The 23,516-nt window shown below is 48.5% G+C and overlaps 1 protein-coding gene across 10 annotated transcripts in view; it reads right to left on the minus strand.

The window, feature by feature from the left end:
• The window catches only part of Tbl1x (transducin beta like 1 X-linked), a 184,343-nt gene that overhangs the window by 92,076 nt on the left and 68,751 nt on the right, over positions 1-23,516 (minus strand). For 8 of the 10 annotated variants that reach the window (XM_058585529.1, XM_058585533.1, XM_046464228.2 and 5 more), the window contains exon 2: positions 20,321-20,394. The gene's annotated coding sequence lies outside the window, so the exon portion shown is untranslated. Of the gene's footprint in view, positions 1-2,417; positions 2,614-20,320; positions 20,395-23,516 lie in introns of all 10 variants that reach the window. The other 2 variants (XM_046464231.2, XM_046464233.2) reach the window with 1 other exon arrangement.

Below are 23,516 nucleotides of genomic sequence, written 5' to 3' on the forward strand. Positions count from 1 at the left end.
CTAAAACCACAGAGCTCAGCTACTGTGACAGAGACCTTAAGGTCTGCAAAGCCAAAACACTACAGGGACTCTGCTTTCTACAGAGAGAGTCTGCTGCCTTCTGTGCCAGACATCCTCATCACATGATTTAGAGGAAAACAAGAAAGCTTGGAGATTTCTCTAATTACACACACAGAAGAGGGAGAGTGGGAGAGGAGGAGATGGTTAGGGAAGGGAGAAGGAGAACGAATTAGCTAATACAGGCAGAGGGAAAATGCAAACATACACTGAAAAGTGTCTCCCCTATGCTACCAACCTCCTCCTAAAAGGACTAGGAGGTCCAAATCTTAGGATTTCCTTCCAGTCATGCTCTACCAACATCAATCTGTACCATATGTCTCCTCCTGGTTTATATGCAACTTGTGATCATGTATCCCCCTATGGGAACACATTATGAGACTTGAATTGGAAGCAAGAAACCACAGAGTACCGAGCTCTATGCTTAGTATGTTTTTTCCTATACATGTTTAATAAAGTTTCACGCTTTTACTTCGAAGACGCACACACCACTTCTCTTTGGCATTTTCAATTTGTCAGCATCACTACTCTTAGATCTGGGCCATTACAAATTACAAGAGGGGTCACCTGACACAAGCATTTTGATACCATATAATTGATATGATAAACAACGGGACTAACAGGAGGGTACCACATACAGTGTGGACACGTTAAAAAATGGATAACATCTCAGAAAAGAGATGGTGAGAGATTTCATCAAAATACTCAGAACATGCATTTTAATTCTTATGGATTGTTCAATTTTGTCTTTTCAGACTGGTTGACCATGTATAATGACACTGCAGAAACAAAACCATGGATAATGGGGAACTACTGTATGAGGCATCTTGTTTTTATCCATGCAAGCATGTCATGTGGTGCTTCTTCCACATATAGAATCATTCGTTTTTTTCTTATCGTTTGAGGACTTCTTTGCATACATTTAAAATATCTCCACAAACAATTCTAGGTTAAAGGGTACAAATGTCTCATATTGGAGAGCAGGCTGGCCAAGCATCTCACGAAGAAGTTGTATTCAGCTTATCCTGCAGTGTCTTTGCACCAACACAACACAGGGACAGACAAGCTTTCTGACTTCTATTTAATGGTTTGAGGTGAAGTGATTATCCGGTTTTTCATCTGCATCTCCAACCTAACAAGTGGGATCCTTCCACCTATTTTAGAGCTATTTGCTCCTTTCCCCAAAACTATTCACATATTTAGCCCACTTTCAGTCTGTTATGGTTTGAATGTGTGCTGTCCCCACCCCAAACTCCTGGTAACGTAGGAATATTTGGAGGAGAGATAATTAGATAACGAGTGCTGTGAGCTGGGGTGCAGCTCAGTGGTAGAGTGCTTGCCTAGCACACATGAGGCCTCGAGCTCAATCCTCAGCAGCCCCAAAGGTGGAGGGAGCGCGAGATCTGTAACCCAATCAGCCCATCCCGATTTGAATGAATCAACTGGGTGGTCACTGCAGGCAGGTGGGGCCTAGCTGAAGGAGGTGGGTTACTTGGGCGGGGGCGGGCCTTCCAAGGATGCATCTTCCCTGGGGCCCCTTCCCCTCCTATTTCTCTGCTTCTTGGCTGTCAGGAGTCAAAAAGCTTTCTTCCGCTGAGCCCTCTGCCAAGATGTGCTGCCCCATCTTAGGCCGAGAGCAATGGGGTTGGCCATCTATGGACCGAAATCATGAGTTCCAAATAAACTTTCCTGCTCCAAGTTGTTCTTGTGGGGAGTTTTAGTCACAGCAACGAAAAAGCCAACTAGGACAGAAACTGGTACCGAGAAGTGGGGCTGTTGCTCTGACTAACATGAGCATGTGGTTTAGAAGTCTTTAAAAGTGGTTGGCGGGAGAAATTTTGAAATGTGTAGAGATGCAAACAGGAAGAGTCTTAGAATGCTGTAGGCGGAGGTTAAGGAGGGAATGTGGTGGGACCTCAGAAGACCAGAATGTCCACAGGAAAGCAGACTGTGCTCAAAAGGTCCAAGGGAGACGAGGACTCCATCGTGAACTGGACTAGAGGCCACTGTGTTATATTCTGGCAGAGAACTTGGCTACATTTTGCCCATGTCCTGAGACACTGAGGCTGAATTTAAAGGTGATAGAGTAATTATCTGGCAGAGGACATTTCAAGGCAGCTCTGCATTTCGTCAGTAGCAGGGATATTACTGGAAGCTATTAGCCAGGTTTACTGTGGTGAGAAAGCAGAGTTAAGATTTTTTTAAAAACTTGCATTCTAACTCTAAAAAAGTCCGTGTAAACCAGGGGACGAGGAAGTTGTACTTGAAGGGATTATGTCTCCTAAAGAGATGCTAAGTACTGTGCACATAGAAAATAGGAAGGATGGTTGAGAATATCACAAAAACTTGCAAGATCATACCCACTACAGGTTCGAGGATGTAGCAGGGGGAATCCCTTTGGCATGTTGGGAGCACCCGGCTTGCACAGGTGGGCCCAGGAAGTTGTTTCATCATGCCGAAACAACTTGGCGCTGACCATGTGAGCACGAAGAGGCCGCTGCACACGACTCCAGGGGGCCAGCTAGCAGACGACCTTGGTATCATCCGTGTCTGGTTCTGAAAAAACGCAGAATGGTCAAGTGAAGGGTCATGGAGGTTTCCACCAAGATTTTAAAGGAAGGCCTGGGGGGCCAGCCTAAGTATAGCAGGGCCACGGCCCCTGGGAGCTGTCCCTGAGACAGTGGTGTGTGAAGGGGAAGCAAAAGCCAGAATGAAGAGCTCAGGAACCAAGCGATGCCAGTAACATGGACAGTCTGCCCAGAGCAGCTGCTGGCTGCCGAGAAAGCCAGGCTCCAGGAGAGCCCGCGGGCACTGCAGCCGGCAAGGCCAAGCGGGCAGGGCCGCCCAAGCCCTCTGGAGAACACATCTCAGGGCCGCGGGTCCGAGATGCTGCACGTGGAGTTACAGAAGGAGTCGGGATCCGTCTGCTCCTCTGGCTTTCAGTCCTGCCCTGTCCCTTCTCTCTCCATGCCCCTGATCCTCCTGTTTGGGATGGAAATGTTTAGTCTTTGTCATGGTACGTAGGATGTATGTCACTCGTTTTTGACTTTTACGAGAGCTCACAGGCAAGAGTTTGCCTCGAGTCTCAGAAGACTTTGGGCTTGGACTGGACTTTGGGACAATTGAACTCTTAAGACTATGAGACTCTCGGAGATGGACTAACTGCATTTTGCCCTGTGAGATCAACATGAGGTTTTGGCAGCCGGGGGTGGGGGGGGAGTTATGGTTTGGATATGGGGTGTCCCCCCGTAGCCCCCGTCAATTCAGGAATATTAATACAGAGGGAAAGTGATTAGATTAAAAGAGCTATAACCTAAGTTGTCCATTCGGGCTTGAATAGACACGTGGGTGGTGACTGCAGACAGGGGGGCATGGCTGGAGAAGGTCACTAGGGGCATGCCCAGGAGGGGTGCATGTGCCCTGCAGCCCCTTCTCTGCTTCCCGAAGACGTCTACGGACTGAGACCTCCAGAACTGTGAGCCCCCAATGAACTTCCTCCTCTACGTTGTTCCTGTCCAGTGTTTTGGTCACAGTGACCGAAACAGCTAACTAAAACAGGAGCACATACATTACAGGAACCAGGCCGTGGCAGTATGTGCCTTGCTGGTGTTGGTTTGATATTTATGACCACCTCTGAACCTCCAGATACACAAAATGCAGCACGTGCCAAATGCTTAGCACTTATACACTGGTTAACACTGTGTTCTCTTTGATCCTTACCAGTTCCATGAGGCACTTCATTGAGAGGCCCCAAGAAGAGATGTGAGGTTCCTGCATCATTTTAATCAGAGTTTCCACAAGCATTGCTATTCCCAATAGACCTGCATTCTTTTTCATATTTATCATAACACTTTTCTTTATATGCCACAAACTGTCTTTCTCAATAAATCATTAGCATCTTAAGAGAACCCCATGACCAAGAGACAACAATCTGTCTTCCCTTCCTTCACACACTCCCACAGCCCGAGAGAAACAAATAGGATGAGATTCACAGTCACTGATCGCCGGAAGCAGCGACTAGGCCTCTTGTGGTAACAGACAGAATGGGACCTCCTGGGGGAAGAGACACAGGACAATGAGACTGTTCTACATTATTGATTCAGTGGGTCCTTAACCCAATGGCAGGGTCTTCCTGACACAGGTGGGAGAGCTGGCAGGGGTGGAGGGGGGGGGAATGTGAAGATAGAGGCGGAAGATGGAGGGATTCAGCCCCAAGCCAAGGGATGCCCGAGTGCCCACAGATAGACATGGAAGAGACTGGCCCTCCTGAGCCTCCAGGACCCAGGCCTGCTGACCCCCTCGAATTGAGAGCATCAGTGTCTGCTGTTATAAGCCACCCTGTTTGTGGCTATTTGTCATGATCATAGAAAACAGGATAATAGAATCACTAGATTTTTTTTAAAAAAATCCTTCTACATGATGCAAGCCTGTAGTTCCAGTGGCTGGGAAGCCTGAGGCAGAAGGATCACAAGTTCAAAGCCAGCCTCAGCAACTTTGTGAGGCACTAAGCAACTCAGTGAGACCCTGTCTCTAAATACAAAAAAAAAGAGGGGGGGCTGGGGATGTGGCTCAAGTGGGTAAATGCCCTGGGTTAATCACCAGTAGGCCCCCCACCAAATCCTTCTGTATTAGAGACACTACCTAAAATGTTTGTGAAATGTAGTGCTATTTGGGATTGTTTTTTCCTCAAACAGAATAAAGGAACACACACACACGAGGACAGCAATCAATAGAAGATTTTGATACATTTTATAGTGGCTGAAGGATCCGGGTGAAGAGTATGTGGGAATATACAGAAGTATTCTATATACTTTTGAATTTTTTGACTATTTCCATATTAACCCAAGGGGAGTATGTCAGAAACCAGAAAATATCCCCCCTTGAAGCAATGCAATTAACTGTGATCGTGGGAAACCTGCAACACTGAGACTAGTCAAGGACAGCGATCGGGTGCCCTCCCCTGCCCCTGCTCTGCAAAACAGTCTCCTTCTTGCAAAGACTGATGTCTCTGGGTTCATTTCTTTAGCAAAAGTCTGGGCCCGATTTTCTCAATTCCTTCTCGGGGACCATGCTGCTCCAGTGTCACCCAGATAGCACCAGAAAGAAGGGGGGCATCCTGGAGTCAGCATCCTTCTGCTTGGCGGGGCCGAGCTGGGCTGGGCTGGGCAGGTCTCTCAGGAACCCACCATTCATCCCACATGCACGAGGCTTCCTCTGACCTGACCCTCACTTTTCCAGTGTGATTTCAGAACGTGAGTGGCTGCATATCGGGGCAGGATCCTGGCAAGCCAGAGGCTGACCTGTGTAGGCACTTGTGACCTGCGGAGTCCCTCACCATGTGGTGAGGCCTTGTCCTGTAGCATCCCAGAGACTCCCCTCAGAAATGGTCCCCGGGGGTGACCATCAAAATGCACCTCTAGACATTGCCTCGTTCCCCCTGGGGAGCATAATCCCCAATTTGCAAGAATCAGAGTCCTGGGAATTCCTTCTGGGTGAGCCCAAACATTGCTATGTTCTTATCCATCTGGGATGAAGTGTGAATTTGGCTCTACTTTTATTCAACAACTGTAAATCTTATAATCCACAGAGCCCCCCCGGGGGTGGGGGAGTATAGATAGGCAGCATGCAAGTTTAATCGTGCTCACTCAGAAGGCCTTTGGGGAAGGTAAAATAAATGAATAATTATGGCATCGGGCCACCTGTGAAAGGGGTCTTCAAAGTCTTAGTTCAGTTGTGTGCAATTTCTAGAACCAGCAACAGAAGTTGCCATTGCTTTTTCATGGTCTTTGATTTTTCAACAGCAATGACGACCAACACTAATAGTAACAGAGGCTTACGGACAGATAGGATGGTTAGCACACATCAAAGCCTGCCACAGCACAGCTCACAAACCATTTAAAGCACCCCTGAGTTAACTGTGTACAGCTGCATTCCCAGACTGTCGCAAAGGCTGGAGATTATTCCAGATCTGCTTGCTGCGTGTGGAAGTGCATGCAGAGTCGTAAATCAGCATGAACCCCCCCCCCCAAAAAAAAAAAAAATTTGACCCATCTCCTTCCCTTCAACACTTGAGTGCTGCCACCCACCACCTTGAACAAAGAATCTCCCCTCAGTAGGTAGCTGGGGCTCCCGGGAGAACCTGCAGAACCAGGAATCCCCCAGTGCAGAGGGTTATCCTGGGCTCTGCAAAGAGAACTAAATCTGAGGAATTCCCCTCCTGGTCATTTCTCCCATCAGATTTTGGAAGAGGAAAAAAGCCAGGCTTTTGGATCCCTCCCCACCTCACAGAAGGGATCCGGACACAAAGGATCTCACCATGGTTCCAAATTCCAACTCCATCAGCAAGACATCAACACAAGAAATGGAAATCCCAGAAACCTCGTCTCTGCTCTGCTAGTCGGTGGCTTGAAGCCCCCCATCCTACCAAATTTAAAATCGGGGCTTGAAATGTTGCCTTTGAGGAGGCTCCAGCAGGGGCCATGGGGACACGTGTCACAGGTTTCAGGTCATTGCACCTCCCTAAGGAAGCTGCTGGAGCTAGGCTCTGTTACAAGCTATTTCAGTTCTCTTCTGGAAAGGGATCTGCCCAACCCCTCCCCTCCCCCACAGAGGGCACCCCATGATCCTCACAGTTGCAAACACAAGGGGGCAAAAAAAATTCCCTGCCACCCCAAGCAACGTACTAATGCCCACGGGGTTTGTGCTTCAAGGAATTTCACATTCTACAAGATCCAAGTCCCCTGGGGGCTGCAGGTTTGCCAAAGAGCTTATTTTTGCACATTATTTCAGTTTAACTCGAATAACTGTCTTGTTTGTTCCCTTGCTGACACATTGATCCTCCTTCAATTCATGTTACGTGCAAAACTGGGTAACACTGACAGCCACGGATGAGAAGCGCCGTGGGTTTCTTTGATGGCCATCATCAGTATCACCCGTCTGGCCAGCCGCCCCAGCTTCTTTAAGATAATCGATGAGACGATGACATGCAGCATCTCAGAAAGGAGGAGCGTTCAATGCCATCCTGCCAGGCATGGAGTTCTCCCTGCCAGAGGCGTCTGCGTGTCCTGACACAGGCAACCCATCTGAAATCAGGCACAGGGAGACGCTCCTTTGGTCGTGCCATCAGCTCTGCCTCTCCCTGTGGCCCTCTCTGCCTGCTCAGAGGCGTGTTGGGCTTCCAGAGACCACGCTGTGCACCTTGAGGGCAGCACTTTGGCAGTGGGGGTGTGGGGCAGGGGGAGAGGGGTCACTGGTTAGCATTCTGAAGAACTCCATTATCCCACTGTTTCCGTCTTGCCAGACCTGGAGGAGATGCCCAACTTCCAGAGGTTTTTCCAAATAGCATGGAGTGTTGCATAAACACACTGGAAGGTGAGAAGGATACAGCCATGCTCAGCCTCCCCTGTCCCCAGCTGAGCTTTGTTAGCTGGGCACACAGCAGTGCTGGTGAAAGAAGCCTCTGCAGGCAAGAGTCAGGGCACAGTGCTCTGCTGCTCGCCTTAGCAAGCGATCCATCAAACAGAAGCAAGAGGAACGGGTGCTGGGTCACCGACCAGACACCAACATCTTATTCTTACACTTGATACAAGTGAACAGCGAGGACGATGACACAGCCGAGAAGCCACATGGTGGGAGGGGCCTGGCTTCCTGCCCACCCTTGGTACTACCAGGCCCAGTGCCCGTTTGGAGTGTAGACCCCATGGACAGGTCCCCGCTCCTGACAGAACTGGGTCTGCAGTGTGTCACAGGATACCTTAGGACCTGGCCAGTCCTATCAACAGACAGCAGAGTTCCTTAACCACAGGACATTGGGGGTTTGCACGGGAGGATACTGAGGAGCATCCCCAGCCCCACCCACCAGAGGCCAAGATCACCCTGCTCCCTAGTTTGGATCTGGACCATGTGCTAAAGGCTTGGGCCCGAGGGTGGCAATAGTGGGAGATGGAAGAAGTGGGGCCTGAAGAGGAAGTTAGATCACAGGGGGCATGTGATTAAGGCAGAATTGGGGTCCTGGCCCCTCCTAATCATGCAGCTTCCCAGTCACCACGAGATGGGCAGCTGGTTCCGATACAGGCTCCCTGCCATAAGGTGCTGCCTATGGAATTGGACCAAGTGGCTATGGAATGAAAACATGAGCCAAAGTCAACCTCTTAGTAAATTCATTACCTCAGGTATTATGTCACAGTCAAGGAAGCCTGACTAATACACACTTCACCCATCATTCCATCCCAAACATCTCCAGACACCGTCCCAAGTTTCCCTGGCGCGTGAAAGGGATTCATGAAGTACCCCTTCTGAGAACCACTCTCCTAAAGGGATTGGATACCACCCCCAACACCCACAAAAATAAGGCCCCAGGTAAACACAGCTCTTGTACGTGCTTGCTCAGTGTGGAGCTCTCCCCGACGAGGATAGCCATGGGCCACATGGTAAGCTAACTAAAATTTGAAATTCATCTCAGTCATACTAGCCACATTTCAAAGGCTCCCGAGTCCCCTGCAGCTGCTATAATGGATGGCATGGATACACAGCGGTTTGGGGCTCACAGGGAGCTCTTGGAGGTTTGGCACTGACACCAGGAAGCTTCTTCGTCTTCCACCATGGCTGCAAACTTCTCTAGGACCTCAGGAAAAGACTGTTGGGGACAAATCTAAGTCAACACCGTGATCACTTAGGGAAAAGGAGCAAGGTTTTTGTTTGCACGTGTGTTTTCCAAAGAACTATTTCCTTCAAATTGACTTCAGTTGTGGACAAGTGTATAATTTAAAGAGCCATAATTCAAGAAAAAGGGATTGGCCCCCAATTTATATGTAGTTAATGAAAAAGTAGGAGCCTGGGAAATACGGAGATCTGTCTAAAATAACCACCCAAGCAGAGCAGCGGGACCTATGTAAACAATCTGCTTGATCTCGTCATGTGACTCCAACTCTCGGGGCGGATGAGAGTCCGGCTGCCCTCCTGGAGTCCCCAGGTGGGCTGCACTCGCAAAGCGCCAAACCAAGATATGGAGACATGAGCCACGGCCCAACCCTCCACGACACAGGCCATGATCACATGCAGTTCCTCATTCCCACCCACCTAATGACCTTCCAAAAGCAAAGAGTCTTCTGAACCAACTCAGGACCTGCTAAACACTGAGCAGCTCCAGTATGTCATGTTGACAGGTAGACAAGGTGGAAGGGGGAAAAGACCGGATCGTTGAAAAGTGTCATTATCTCAAGACCCTTATAGCGCTTATGTTCATAGCCTGCCGTTTCAGTCAGGTCCTTTGGTGGCAGCAGGGGAAAAGCTGACAAGAACAATTAGAGGAGGCAATGTTTCTTCGGGGCTCATGGTATCCGAGGTTCAGTCCATGGTGGGCCGACTCCCTGGCTCTGGCCCGAGGTGAGGTAGAACATCATGGCGGCAGGGCCTGGAGCAGGAGGGCAGCTCAGGACAGGGCACCAGGGAGCAGAGAGAGCACTGCTCACCAGGGACAGGACAGAGACCCCAAAGGCACAGCCCAGGGACCCCCTCCTTCAGCCACACCCCACCTGCCTACAGTCACCGCCCAGTTAGTCCACATCAGGGGATTAATGCACTAGGTTACAACTCTCATAACCTAACCATTTCACCTCTGAAATTTTCTTGCAATGCCTTGCACATGAGCTTTTGAGGGACCCCTCATATCTCAACCATAATACCAGCACTTCATTGGGTCTGACTAGAATCTAGACTTCACCTTGCTGTGCCCAACTACAACAGTGCACAGGTAACCTGTTCTGAACAACCAGTATCTCTGTGATGAAAGTTGGTCAAGAGTATGTTACTAGTTATGAAAGACTGATGTTCAGCTGGTCATGGTGGCATCGGGGTGGAGTCCAGCCCGAGCAACAGGGTGCCATCGACGGCCTCACACAAACAAACCCAAACTGGGACTTGAATGTTCACAGCGGCATTATTCACAACAGCCACAAGAAACAACCCCGAACATCCATCAATGGATGAAGGCCTCTCCATCAGATAAAACGTGGTCTCTTCACACAACGGGACAGTATTTACCTGGGAAAAGGAACCAAGTACTGACACGTGCTACCACCATTATCCTGAAAATGGTCCGGCACAGATAACACGAAGTGTGTGGTTTTATCAATATGATAGGAAGTGTCCAGAGTAAGCAAACTGATTAGCAGTAGAAAAGAGATTGGTGGTTGTGTGGGGATGGGACACGGAGGCAGTCCCTGGGGACTGACTGCCCATCAGTATGGGGTCTCCTTCTGGGGTATTGAAGATGTTCTGAAATTAGATGGTGGGGACGGCTGCACTCCTCTGTGAACATACCAAAACCCTGAATGGCACCTGAGTGAGCTTTTGCGGGAAAACAAGGCTCAGTGGGTGCACCTGGGGAAGGTGAATTTCATCCAATAAAGCCATTTTTAAACAATGCTCTGACTATAATGGCTACCCCACATGGCCCTGGGGACCAAGGGCAAATGCTCCTAGCTGCTCTGTGGCACACAGTTCAACGAGATCTCCCTGGTGAGGAGAAGTGGGTGGTGGGGGACAGTGCCAGGTGCCCTCCAGGCTCCCAGGAAGCTCAGAAGGCCACATCTGCATGGCTTCCTTCTTGCTGGCAAACTCCGGGCATGGTGGGTACTGATGGATCACACACTCACCTGTTTTCTGACACAGAATCTCCCCCAGCCAAGGCCCGAGACATAATCAACCACATGAGCTGGAGATTCTGTGGTCCCCTGGGGCATCCAGGACAGACGACGGGGCAGAAAATCCAGACCGGTTCTCTTTAGGGGCTTCAAGTGCATCTGTTTACCGCCATCTCCCAAATCCCCCCATGGCCCCCCACCCCCCCCCCCCCCCACCTTCTGCATGCAGCCTGTTCCTTCCCGGGAACCCACGGTGTCCATGTGGTCAGCTGCAGGCCGAGTTTACCAAGATGCCCGCCACGGTGGATGCCCCTCTTTCCTGGGCCTCCCTGGCCCTGGAGACTGGAGGAAAACGAGGCCCAGCCTGCAGAGACCAAACAGAACCGAGAACTCGCTCCCGTCACCGGGCTTTGAAGGCCAGCATCGGAGACACGGACGACCCCGCGCCGATCCCACAGGTTCCTCAGATGCTCACGTGGGAGGAGGGCCCCCCCCTTTCCTCCAAGGGAGGCTGGGTGGATTCTGCTGCAGAACCAAACCAGGGCAAGCGCAGGGCGAGAAATCCACCCTTGACACGCTGATGGATCGTGTGGCCAATTAGGTCACGGCAGTCCTCGCCAGCCGGGGCCCAGAATCCCGTTATTCATAGTGCCACAGCCCACCGCAGCTGCAGGCCTGAGAGGTTTCCAGAGCTATAAATCCATCTGTGCCCTGCTCAGCTGAACTGCATGCAAGATTAATATTCCGCCTCCATTCACGGACAAAGACAGATAGCCGCTCCGTGTAAACAGACACCCAGCACAGGAGCCGGGCCCAGTGACCTGCAGCTCAAATTGGGTGCTTGGAAAAAAATAAGTATTTTACAAACCAAACACTATGTCGTCCCAGCGAAGGGAAAGAGAAGGAAAACACACACACACACCCCTTAAAATGGATGTAAAAATTCTGAAAGGTTAGTAAACACCTGGCCCTTCAACCCTGTCAAATGCAGAGCCTCTAAGAGGGAAGTCTTTAAGGGGAAAAACTCAAACAAAGCAGCCCATAATGCTATTAATTTTAAAAGAAACTATACATTCAAATGGGAATCCTACTTAAGGCTAATCAGCAATGTGAAATGAATGCCTCACAGACGAAGATTTCCTCTCCGGGCTCACCCGAGTAACCAGCAGCTATAGACAATACAGCTCCTGCAACTGGCTTTTAATTATCCCAGACAGCTCCATGCTTGGTCCATACACGTTTTCCAACCCCAAACAAGAACCAAATCCAATCTGTGCAGGGTCAGCCCTAGCCTAAGATCCAGTCCCCGTACCCAGAAGGCAGGTATTAGCTGCCAAACAAATGAACAGATGACCCGAGATTAATTCTGCTGTCCTACTTTGCACCAAAATAGCAAAGAAATCCATTTTGATTATCCCTTGTAAATAAAGTTATAAACCAATCTGAGCTGAAAGATCCCCATGGCCGGTAAACAGCAGCTCCTTTGGCACCAAGTGTTGTGAGAACACATTGGGAACCACGTCGGAGCCAAATATAGAGCGGTGGTTTCTGCAGACGATGTTTAAGTGACAGACACCACATTTCAGAATCATCAAGAACCCTTTCATAGAAAGATAAAACTTCATCAGGCTGATTGCAGAGTGTCTCCAAAGTTTATACACACAGAGGGAAAGTTTATGCTTTTGCAGGAAAGTAAAGTTACAAGGGATGGAAAAAAGAAAGTCCATTCCAGAACGGAGGGAGGGCAGGTGGGAGTAGGGACTCTCAATGTGTCCTCATTCTAGAGGTCCTGGCTAACAGCTCAGGCAGGGAGAAAGGTGGGACCAGATCCATGGTGGAAAGCAGGCTGGCACATATGGTACTTCCACTATACCTTTTACTTACTTCTTTATTGTTCTTCTCCTTGGAAACTTAGGATCTCTCTCAGGACAGCACTTTCTATGACAGAGAAAGTACATGAAAGTACATGAAAAAGTGTAAGAGAAAAGCTCTGGAATTTTCTGTGTGGCTGGATGATCCTACTACCCACCGCCCGGAATTACTTTCTACATCTGAAGAGTAAGTCACAGCACGGATCAACTTTGAAATACCCCGACTAAACAAAATGGGCAGTCAATCTAAACAGACTTTCTCCAAAGACGACGTAAAAATAGCCAACAAGCCCGTGAGAAAATGTTCAATATCATCTGCTCATCAGGGGAAATGCACATCAAAACCACAGAGTGATATCACCTCACCCGAGTACGTCTGTTATTAGAAAGATTAAAGGTGACAAGGTTGCAGGGAGTGGAGAACGGGGAACCTCTGCACACCATTGCTGGAAATGTACAGTAGTACAGCCCTCGCAGTAACCAGGATGCAGTTTAAAACACACACACACACACACACACACACACACACACACAGTAGATATACAGTTGGGGAAGCTGAGGAAGAAGGATTACGAATTCCAAGACAGCCTCAGCAACAGTGCGGTGCTGAGCAATTCAGTGAGACCCTACAAAACAGGACTGGGATGTGACTCAGTGGTCGAGTGCCCCCGAGTTCAATCCCTATTCCCCCCAGAAAAGTAACACTACACATCTCCAAAATCTGGAAGGATTTAAGTTTTCACCATGAAAAAATGATGTTTGAGAAAATACATATATCTAAGCCCGATGTAAACATTATTGTGTACTTGTAAATATTACATGGCACCCTAAATAGCTTACACAGGAACAATTATGTGCACTACCAGTTAAAAATAAATTTTTAAATCCTTGGTAAAACAACTTAAGAACCCACTGATGAACAGACAGATGAATAGAATGTACTCTGTGTACATAATCAAATACTTTTTAGTCTTAAGATGAAAATCCACGGATACAGCGGTGCTAGCCTGTAACTCCAGCAAACTTGGGAGGTTGAGGCAGGAGGCTGGCCTCAGCAACTTAGTGAAACCCCATCTCAAATTAAATAAATGGGGCTGGAGTTGTGGCTCGGTGGTGGAGCACCCCCGAGTTTAATCCCCAGTACCAAAAAAGAAAATCCTATCAAATGCTACAATACCGACAGACCTTGAAGGCGTTATGCTGAGCGACATAGATAACTGGTCAGAGAAGGGCACATGAATGGACTGCATTCTAGGAGCGCCCTAGAGTAGTCAAAGGTACAGAGACGGAAGGTAGGAAGATGGGGACGGGTTTGGGCAGTGAGGAACAGGCAGTTAATGTTCAGTGCAGACAGTTTCAGGGGGTTGGGGGTGTAGCTAGAAGCAATGAACTGTACACTTAACACTAGGTAAGAAGGTGACTGTTATGCGAGGCGTGTTTCATAAGATAATCTTCCCTTGCATATTGATTCAAATAAAGACTACAATCTTTCAGAGTCTCAGAACTGTGTTCACATTTCCCATTTAAAAAAAAAAATCAGTGCTGTATATGGATGTGTTAAGGTGGGAAATCAGGAGGATTCCATAATTATTCAAAGTCATTACATTCAGAATTAATACCCAGTATGAAAAGATCGAATTATGCAGATTATTTCTTTTTAACAGACTATAAACACTGGAGTTAAACTAAGTTGATGTCTTGATATGATCATATTAACAAAAACATCTCAGGCTCAATGGTGCACACCTGCAATCCCAGCTACTTGGAAGGCCAAGGCAGGAGGATCATGAGTTCAAAGCCAGCCTCAGCAACTTAGCAAGACCATAAGCAACACAGGGAGACCAGACCCCTCTCTAAATAAAATAGGGCTGGGGATGTGACTAAGTGGTTAAGCGCCCTTGGGTTCAATCTGATGGATGAATGGATGGATAGATCATAAGTTCTGGTAAGAGTGCTTGCCTAGCATGCACAAGGTCCAGGGTTCAATTCTGGTCTACAAAAACAAAAATCACCATGTTTTCTTTTTTAAAGTCTCAATTTGCAATCTTTTTAATTTTACTAATTAAAGAGCACAACCCTACAAACTCTGAATAAACTTCAGTCAATAGCCTGTAGGACAGGGCAGATGAGGTCAGGAGAGAGGGTAAGATATGCAGCGGCCAGTGCCCTCAAAATGTCTCCAATTGACCAGAGAAGTGACTAAGGTTAGTACAGAAGGGTATGCAACTTCAAAGACAGGTTTTTTGTTTTTATTATTTTTTCTTTTTTGGTACCAGGAATTGAACTCAGGCATGCTTCACCACTGAGCCACCATGTTTTTTAATATATATATAAAAAAAACCCCACAATGTAGATATACAAAAGCCAGGTCTAGTTGGCCTTACACAAAGAGAAAGGTCCAAATAAATCCTCCCCCCACCCCCACCATCCCACCCCTTCCCACACAGGCACAGAGCCAAGGCCATAGGAGGACACAGCCAGCCAGGAAGAAAGGGCTGACCAAAGATGGAATTTTCTGGAACGGTTAAGTTTCTGTCGTTTAAACTACCCTGCCTGTGGCACTTCGTTACCACAGTCTGAGCAGACTAATACAATATCCTTATTTTCCAAATTTACAATTTTACTGAACCTAAGAGTCCCTTTAGCAGGGCTGAAATGGTCCGATTTCTTACCATGATGCTTTGCTACACTACCAGGCAAGGCGACAGAAGGCAACGTTTGGCCTATGCTACTCGCTCCACCAACCAACTTCAATGCCACTGCGCCCTGGGCGAGTCTGCGGTGGGGACTCTCGGGTGAGTACAGAAAGTTGGAGAGCATCCCTGGTCTCCACCCTCTCCAAGCCAGTGTCAAACACCCCAGTGTCACACCCCAGCTGTGACGTCAAAAATGTCTCCAGACATTTCCGGACATTCCCTAAGGGAAAGAAATTGCCCACCGTTTACAGCCACTGTCCTGCACTTAAAGAGAGCTATGCCTGTTATCCCAGCAGCTCAGGAGACGGGGGCAGGAGGATTATAAGTTCAAGGCCAGCCTCAGCAACTTAGTGAAGCCCTAAGCAACTTCATGAGACGCCGTCTCAAAAAATAAAAATAAATGGGGCTGAGGCTCAATGGTAGAGTGCTCGCCTAGCATTTGCGAGGCACTGGGTTCAATCCCCAGCATCACAAAAAAATAAAACATTAAGGAAAATAACTAAAAAATAAAAATAAAAATAAAATAAATCAGGCTGGGGCTGTAGCTCTGTGGTAAAGTGCCTCTGGGTTCAGTTCCCAGTACACCCCCTTACCAAAAAAGGGCTAGTGGGAACTGCTCATGTTTATAGAGAAAAATGAAAGGAAACACAAAGAAAAACAAGGTTCTTAGATTTGGGCTAAGAGCCAGAACTAGTGGAAAAGGTCAGGCACGGAAGAGTCCGTCATTTTGGGGCCCTTCAAGGCTAGTTTACAATCAGAATCTCTTCGAGTCCTTTTCAAGGATTCCATCTTGACTACATACAATTATTTATGTCCGTTTGATGCAAATTTAAGCACGAAGAAGTTCACTGGGAAGTGGGTACACGTTGCATTCCCAAGTTTGAAAGGGAGGCGGAGGCTTGTGTGGAGAACGAGGGTCTCCAGGTCAGGCGACCCACCTGCAACCCAGGAAGACTAATGTTGTTTGAAGGAAAAGTCAATCTGAAGCACAGGTTGGGAGGAGGAAAAAACAAAGGAAGGGTTTTGTCAAACAGCACTTTATCAGCTGGGGAGCACAAAGGGCCATTCATTGTTCCATTGGCTTATCGTGTAAATTCACACCTCTGAATCAACAAGCTGGGGCCCAGAGGGTGCCTGGGAAACCTTATAGGCTTCCATAAGATGGATCAGCAACAACCCCCATCCACCTACAAGGCACAGAGGCCCCGGCACTTCCTAAGCAACGCCTTCACCAATCTGGTATGCAACCCCCCCATGCCCAGGGTGGGCGACTACGGGCATGCACAGAGACTGCTGTCCTCTCCACGACTTCCAGTTCATTTTAGAGGGAGCCTCTGGGGCTCCAGGGAAACACTTCTCCACAGTTAAGGCCCCTCGCAAAGACAAGGGGTCATCTGTGCCCTTCTTAGATTTCATGAAGAAGGAACTGGTTTGGGAAGTGCCCACCCATTTCTGTTACTAATCACAGGGCTCCAGTTTGCATGTGGAATGTCCCGCAGAGGCTCATGCATGGAAGCCTGGGTTCCCAATTCAGCCACGTTTAGATCTGGAGCCTTTGGGAAGTGCTTAGATCCTAAGTGGATTAATCCACTGAGGAATTCATAGTTTGATGGCGTCACATCACTGGGACATGGTGGAACTGTAGGAGGTGGGTCCTAGTTAAAAGAAGTGGGTACTGGGGATGTACCCTTGGGGACTCTATCTTGTCCCTCGCTCCTACTCACTGACATGAGCCGAGCAGCCTTCTCTGTCACTTCCTTCCGCCATGATGTTCTGCTCACCTCAGGTCTAAAGCAATGGAGCCAGCTGACCACGGAGTAAACTTTTCAAATGGTGAGCCAAGATAAATCATCTTGCATCTCCACTGGTTATTCTCAAGTATTTATCACAGCAACACACATACACCAGGCCACACAAACACAGCTGCAAAGCAATGCATCTTCTATCTGGGGCTCTTTAGAGACTCCAGTGAGCTCCTCCCATCGCATCCAGGCGGGTCACAGGGAACAGGGAGTGGGAAGAGAGCCGAGAGGGAAACGGAGCACGCACGCACCCCACCCCAACTGGACGCCCACACTTCAGTGGGCTGGACCCACTTGGAAGTGGGGCTCCACCACACCCTTGCACAGAAGGGACTCGGACATTTTGCCAACTTCCCAGAAGTTCCAGAAGGCACAGCTGAACTAAGCATATGTGAAAGAACAGCTGTTGGGCTCCAAGTCGCTCTGGTTTCTGAGGGTGCACTCCAAGTCCACCGGCAATCTCCATCCTCCGTCCTACCATTTATAGCATTGGTGACGCCGATATACGTGGACCTCAGGTTTCCAGTGCTTCCCAAGGAGCTAAACCCCAAATGGAAAAGCTGGGTCCTCTGCTGGCACTTCCTGGACACAGCAGGCATGGACAGCTGGCTGTCACAGCAAAGAAAGTGACAGCTACCCGATAGATCCCTGGGCTTGACTCCTACCGTATGGCATGGACCTCAAGGCTTGCTAGTGTCCCAGGGCGCAGCGTCTCTAAGCTGCCTCCTTAACATGACTGCTTTCTCTCCATCCAAGGGAAAAGCAGGCCCAAGGGATGACCTGGAACAGCCCGGAGCAGGAAACACCCTTCAGCAAGCCAAGGGATCAGTGGACTGTGGCACATCCACACCCCAGAATCCCACTCTGCGTTAGGGAAGAATGAGCTCTGGAAGGACAGGAAAAGTAGGGATGGATCTCCAGGGCATCAGGCTGCACAGTCAGTCTGCAAAAGCTGCATGCTGCAGGATTCCATTCAGATAATACATGAAGTGAAGAAACGACGGAGACGGAGAGGCAGAGCCCAAGGTGGACGAATCCTGCCCCTGACCTATGGTAGCAGCAACACTCTGCACACACCTGGGACCACATTTCACACAACCACACAGGCAGAGCTCCCGTCACCAGACAGGGCATGCATTCACACCAAAAGCACCTTGCCAATGCCCATTTCCTACTTGGGTCAACTCGGCACAGTTCTGTTGAGAGACGCAGTCACTGCGGGGAGTCAGCAGGACACTGGAACTCTGTGCTCTGCAACTACTTGCGAGTCTGTCATGGTTTCAGAACAGAAGCCTTCAAGCCAGGTGGGTGGCTCACCCCTGCAATCCCAGCTAGTCACCAGGCTGAGGCAAGAGGACCCCAACTTCAAGGCCAGCTTGGGCAACATAGCCAGACCCAGTCTCAAGATGCAATTTAATAAAGGTAAAACGTAAGGGAGACTGAGGTAGGAAGATAGCAAGTTCAAAGCCAGCCACAGCAATTTAGTGAGCCCTAAGCAAGTTAGTAAGGCCCCGTCTCAAAAAATAGAAAGGGCTAGGGATATAGTTCATCGTCACTGGGTTCAATCCCTAGGATCCCCTCATCCCCCCCAAAAAGGTGGAGCTCAGTGGTAGAAGGCTCGCCTAGCACGCACAAGGCCAGGTTCAATCCCCAGCACCACGGAGAGGAGAAATAATAGAAGGCTCTAAAAATAACAGTGTCTGATGGATGAATGAGTAAACAAAATGTGATCTATGCATATCACGGCTCAGCGTTTGGCTGTTCAAAGGGACAAAGTACTGACATAGGACACCCACATGCTAAGTGGAAGACAGCAGACACAGAAGGCCAGTCCCAGTACTGTATGTGAAAAACCAGCAGCACCGAACATTCAAAGGGGTGATTCGTCTGCTGTGTGAATTGCATCTCAATAAAGCTGCTATCAAGACAGAACCATGTCTAGCACAGAGTTCTGCAAGTGCCCCTGTGCTCATGATGGGTGGCACCTCAATGAACCTCCTGGCACACCGCATATAGCCCTAAGCGGAACACACACCAAGGGCACCTGCTTTATCAGACCTCACAGCTCAGCGGCACAGCTGGCTGCTGGCCCTGGGATGGAGGGCTCCCTGGGGGCAGCCCACCGCTGGTGAGGAGGGTGGGAAAAGTCCTAAGTTCAACATCTGAGGTATGCTCATTCCTGAAGGAGTCCAGCCGTGAAGCCAAAGGTCGTAGGCCTTGCCACCTTCAAGCTGGGGACTGTAGGTATGTGGATTTTGGTCACGATTTTCTCTTCTCTCTTCACCAGAGGAGGCTCTGAGGATCAGCTTTGGTGCTCTTTCAAAGAGACAACCAAGGGCAGTGTGTCCCTTAGGTGTGCCCAGGTAGACCAAACATGGCAGCTCCCACACTAAAAGAATCCAGGAGGTTTTACTGAAAAAACATCAAACACCTCTTACATCCCCGTGTTCTCCACAACAGCACAGAAGTAACAGGCTCAGAGAACTGTCATCTGCAACAGAAGGGCTGTCGAAGTGTCTGCAAAAGGTGGTGTCGATGGTTCCCATGATGAACCCACAGCAGGTAAGGACAGCTCAGAAGGCCTCATTCTACAGGAGTCAGGGTCTGTCCACACTGAAAACCAGCAGACCCAGGCCTCCTGGGGGTCCACGCACGGTCCACACCAGCTCAGGACGGGCTGAGCAAGGCTTCCATGGAAAAATTTGGCCTGTCCACCCAGTGTCACAGCTGCCTGTCATTTCCAAACACATCGAGAGGGTCACGTAAGACAGAGCAGCTTCCGCCACATAAAAGCCAAACACTTTCTCGATTTGTTTATATAAACCAAACTCCAGAGCAAAGATAAATACCTCACACGTAAACGGGGGGAAAGATCAGAAGCTATGCGTCACTCCAAGGCACACACATTTTGATGACCGTCTCCATTTCTCTTTTCTAAACTTCATGGAAACCTGAATTCCAGAAGCTAAATGTTTTAAATAGAGTTAGTAGGGCTGGGGATGCGTGCAGGCCAGCAGTAAGGCGTTTGCCTGAGTTCCATCCCCAGCACTGCAAGAAGAAAAAAAGAGTTTGAAGTGCTGACAGAGAGCTTCACATTTTTCCCCCAGCAAAATCACCTATTGCAAAGAATCTCAAATTTCCATTTCCAGCACAGAAAACAAACATGACCGCCTGGCTTTAAGCATAGAAAATACGGAGAGGTTGACAGGTTGTTCATTTCATAATAAAATCTCCTTCACAATTCCACTTACTCAGAAGTAAATGCAGGCCAATCCTTTCTTCTTTCCAGGGCTTATGTCGAGACCTCTCTTCTATCTTGTATTACCTGTTAATGAATAAGACTCCAAGTTAAGTTCAAAACATAAGCAAACACATCCTGAGACAGTTTCACCCGCTCCTTAACCAAGCAGACGTCTGAGTGAGCACGTACAGTGTCCCCCCAGTCAAGGGTAGACCCCACATAAGATGGGGGTCCCGTGAGATTCCATCCCCTGGGATGATGTGATCATCTTAGTTTGTGCAAGTGCATTCTGTGATGCTGCAATAAAACGGCTAGGGACGCGTTCACCCTGATGTAGTTGACCCAACTGCAGTACTGTGGCACTAGGAGGCTGTATTAATAACTGCATTAGGTGGTGGGCCACCCTCACTGGTGGATTTAAGGCTCAAGCCTCTTTGAAAGCATGCTGTGAGGCTGTTCACACAAACTGCTCAAAAAGCGTCACGATGCTCAGCACATCGCCAGGGAATTTCAGGACCCCAAAACCCACTAGACTCTGACAACTAAACGTCGTCTTCTCTGCGATGCTAAAGCTCGCTAAGTGAACACACAGGTATTTCAGAAGGCAAGTCAAATCTTTCACCGACAGGAACTCCACGTCGAGCCCTGGGGCAGAGGGCAAGGCTGCGGAACTTGGCGAGAAAGGCACAGGGACAATTAGCTATGAACAAACGCACAAGGCAATTTCAGATGAGAAGCAATGAACACCAATCTGGGACAAGGAACAGACCCTGAGCAGGAACACAGGGACTTTGCCTCTGAGAAGGGAGCCCTTGAACAGGGGGCAAGGTTGCAGGTGCCATGCACAGGTCCTGTGCCAAGAAGGAACTTGGCATGAGGACCGGGGACAACAGCGGGGAGCCCTTTCCGTAGGGCTTTCTCCGGCATCTTCCCAGCTCTGGGCCATCAGGAAACGCGGCACAGGGGCCCCTCATGGAAACACCTGACTGCCCTGCCTGCTCTCCAGGTGTTTGCTCTGAGCGACTCCAGGGCTGAGGGCACCCACGATGCTGTGTGCAAATCCCGACAGCCCACTCGCCCGAGCACTTCACTGCCCACGAAACCACCCTTGACCATGCCTCCCTCTGCATTCTGAAAGAAGGAAAAAGGGGAAGGAGGGACTTGCTGCAGACGCCCCTCTTCCTTTTGTGGTGCTGGGGAATCGAGCCCACCCCCATCTTCCTCATAATTAATGATAAGAAACTCTCCGGACTCGAGTTTCCCTCAGCTGTGAAATAAGGGCATTAAGAATATTTATGAGGTTTCCGCCACATCAAAAAAATCTGCGGGACCATTTTCCTACCGACTTCCTCTGGCAATTCTAGGGGGAAACACTCGCGGAGAACTCATCTAAGGACTCGGGGAAGAACTGCAGAGACAGGGAGGGCAAGTGTCCGTCTCACAGCCGACTGAGCGCTGGAATATACCCCAAGGGCGCAACGTTGTACCAGGCTTGCCACCATGATTAACACTGCAACTCCAGAGAAATCCAAGTTGTACCGACACGGAAACAACATGAAAAATCTGAAACATGTTTTCAGAAGCCACTAGGCATGAAAGGGAAGCTGCCATTTCCTCCCGATTCCTTTTCTCATTTGGGTGAGCCCTGCACTAACTGGGCCAGAAGCCAGATGCCAAGATGGGCTGGCGTGAGCAGCTGGGGTGCCAGAGGGCTCTTGCTATGGGTTCAAGTTCTGTGTAATGAAGCAGCTGCTTCCTGTATTACCAACAAAAGACAGCATTTTTTTTTTTAATGTATTGAGATGGTTTATTCAATAACAGGTTTTAAAATCCTTTAAATCAGTCGTTCAAGAAGCCATGAGGTTGCCCCCCACCCCCGGGAGCAGTGGGCAATGTCTGCACACCCGTTTAGCTGTCAGGACTAGAGAGGAATGCTACCGAACACCCTTGCACACACAGGGTGGGTCTCCTTAACAAAGAATTGAGTCAACTGTCAATACTGCCCCAGTTGAGAATTCCCACTTTACGTTCAACTCTATAATTTTTAGAGAGGGTGATACCCTAACCATTTTTATTCTTTTCAAAGTAACCCATCTTTAGCTTTTAAAACTAAAAGCCAAGGGAGTCAAAAGACTCCTTTTTCAAAATTGCGAGCCTTTTTGCACCAATGATCTACAATTCCATTTCCAAAAGCAACCACTTTCATGCCTTGGAACTATTTTGTTAATGTTCGTGTTCCTTGGTATTGACTTCCATGTTTCTAAATCATCTGCTTATACTTCACTAAGCCAAATTTCAATGCAAGTTTCTGATTTTCAAATGCAGATTTGTTTCCTTAAGTGCCAACCACCAATGCTGTGCTTACCCTTTTTCACGTTTTCCCCATCACTTTTTGTAACTTGTTTTCTGTTAAATCTACACTCTGCACATATTATTTCGATAATGGTAAGATTCATTGCTTATTCAACTTTTGCATTTTCTTGGAGTCCCTAGTTGTCTTTGTTTTTGTTTTCTTTGTTCCCTTTGACAAAATTCTTCCAAGATCTTGCAACATTCTTTCCATTCAATTTTCCACACGATTAAAATGCTCAGATATTGCGCTGGGGTTGTGGCTCAGTGGTAGAGGACCTGCCTGGCCCATCTGAGGCACTGGGTTCAATCCTCAGCACCACATAAAAATAAAGGCAGTGTGTCCATCTCCAACTTAAAAAAATTAAGAACAAGAACATTTAGATCGTCTGTCAGTTCCACGTGCTGCCACCTTCAGAACACACGTACCAGAAGGTCCTCTTCCAATTTCTTGGGTCCAGTCTGTGCTAGTCAGTGTTAGGCCTGCTGCAACCTGAAACCATCAATGCCTCGAGAACTCCTTCTCTTTGTTGTCTATCTGGACATTCAGAGTCCCACAATGTCCCCTTCCTTGGTTACTGTCTCACCTTGGTGGGACAGGTTGTCCACTTCTAGAAGTGAGATGTCTAAGTGAAATGTGGCTGACGTATGAATGCGTACAAACATCTTTAGTCCATCCTCCATAAATTTGCAGGGGAGAAACTTCAAAATTCTGGGTGCAAATTATTTTCAAACAATTCTACAGTACATCTGTTTTCTAACTTCCACTCTTGCTGTTAAAAAATCTGATGCCACTCATCCTTTACATATATAACTTTAAAATCCTAAAAAAGTGTTTCAATATCACCTTTATCCCT

Source organism: Marmota monax, unplaced genomic scaffold (assembly GCF_021218885.2).
Source record: "Marmota monax isolate L192 unplaced genomic scaffold, Marmota_monax_Labrador192_F-V1.1 WCK01_AAM20220418_F8-fsc00260, whole genome shotgun sequence".
NCBI classification, from domain to species: Eukaryota; Metazoa; Chordata; class Mammalia; order Rodentia; family Sciuridae; genus Marmota; species Marmota monax.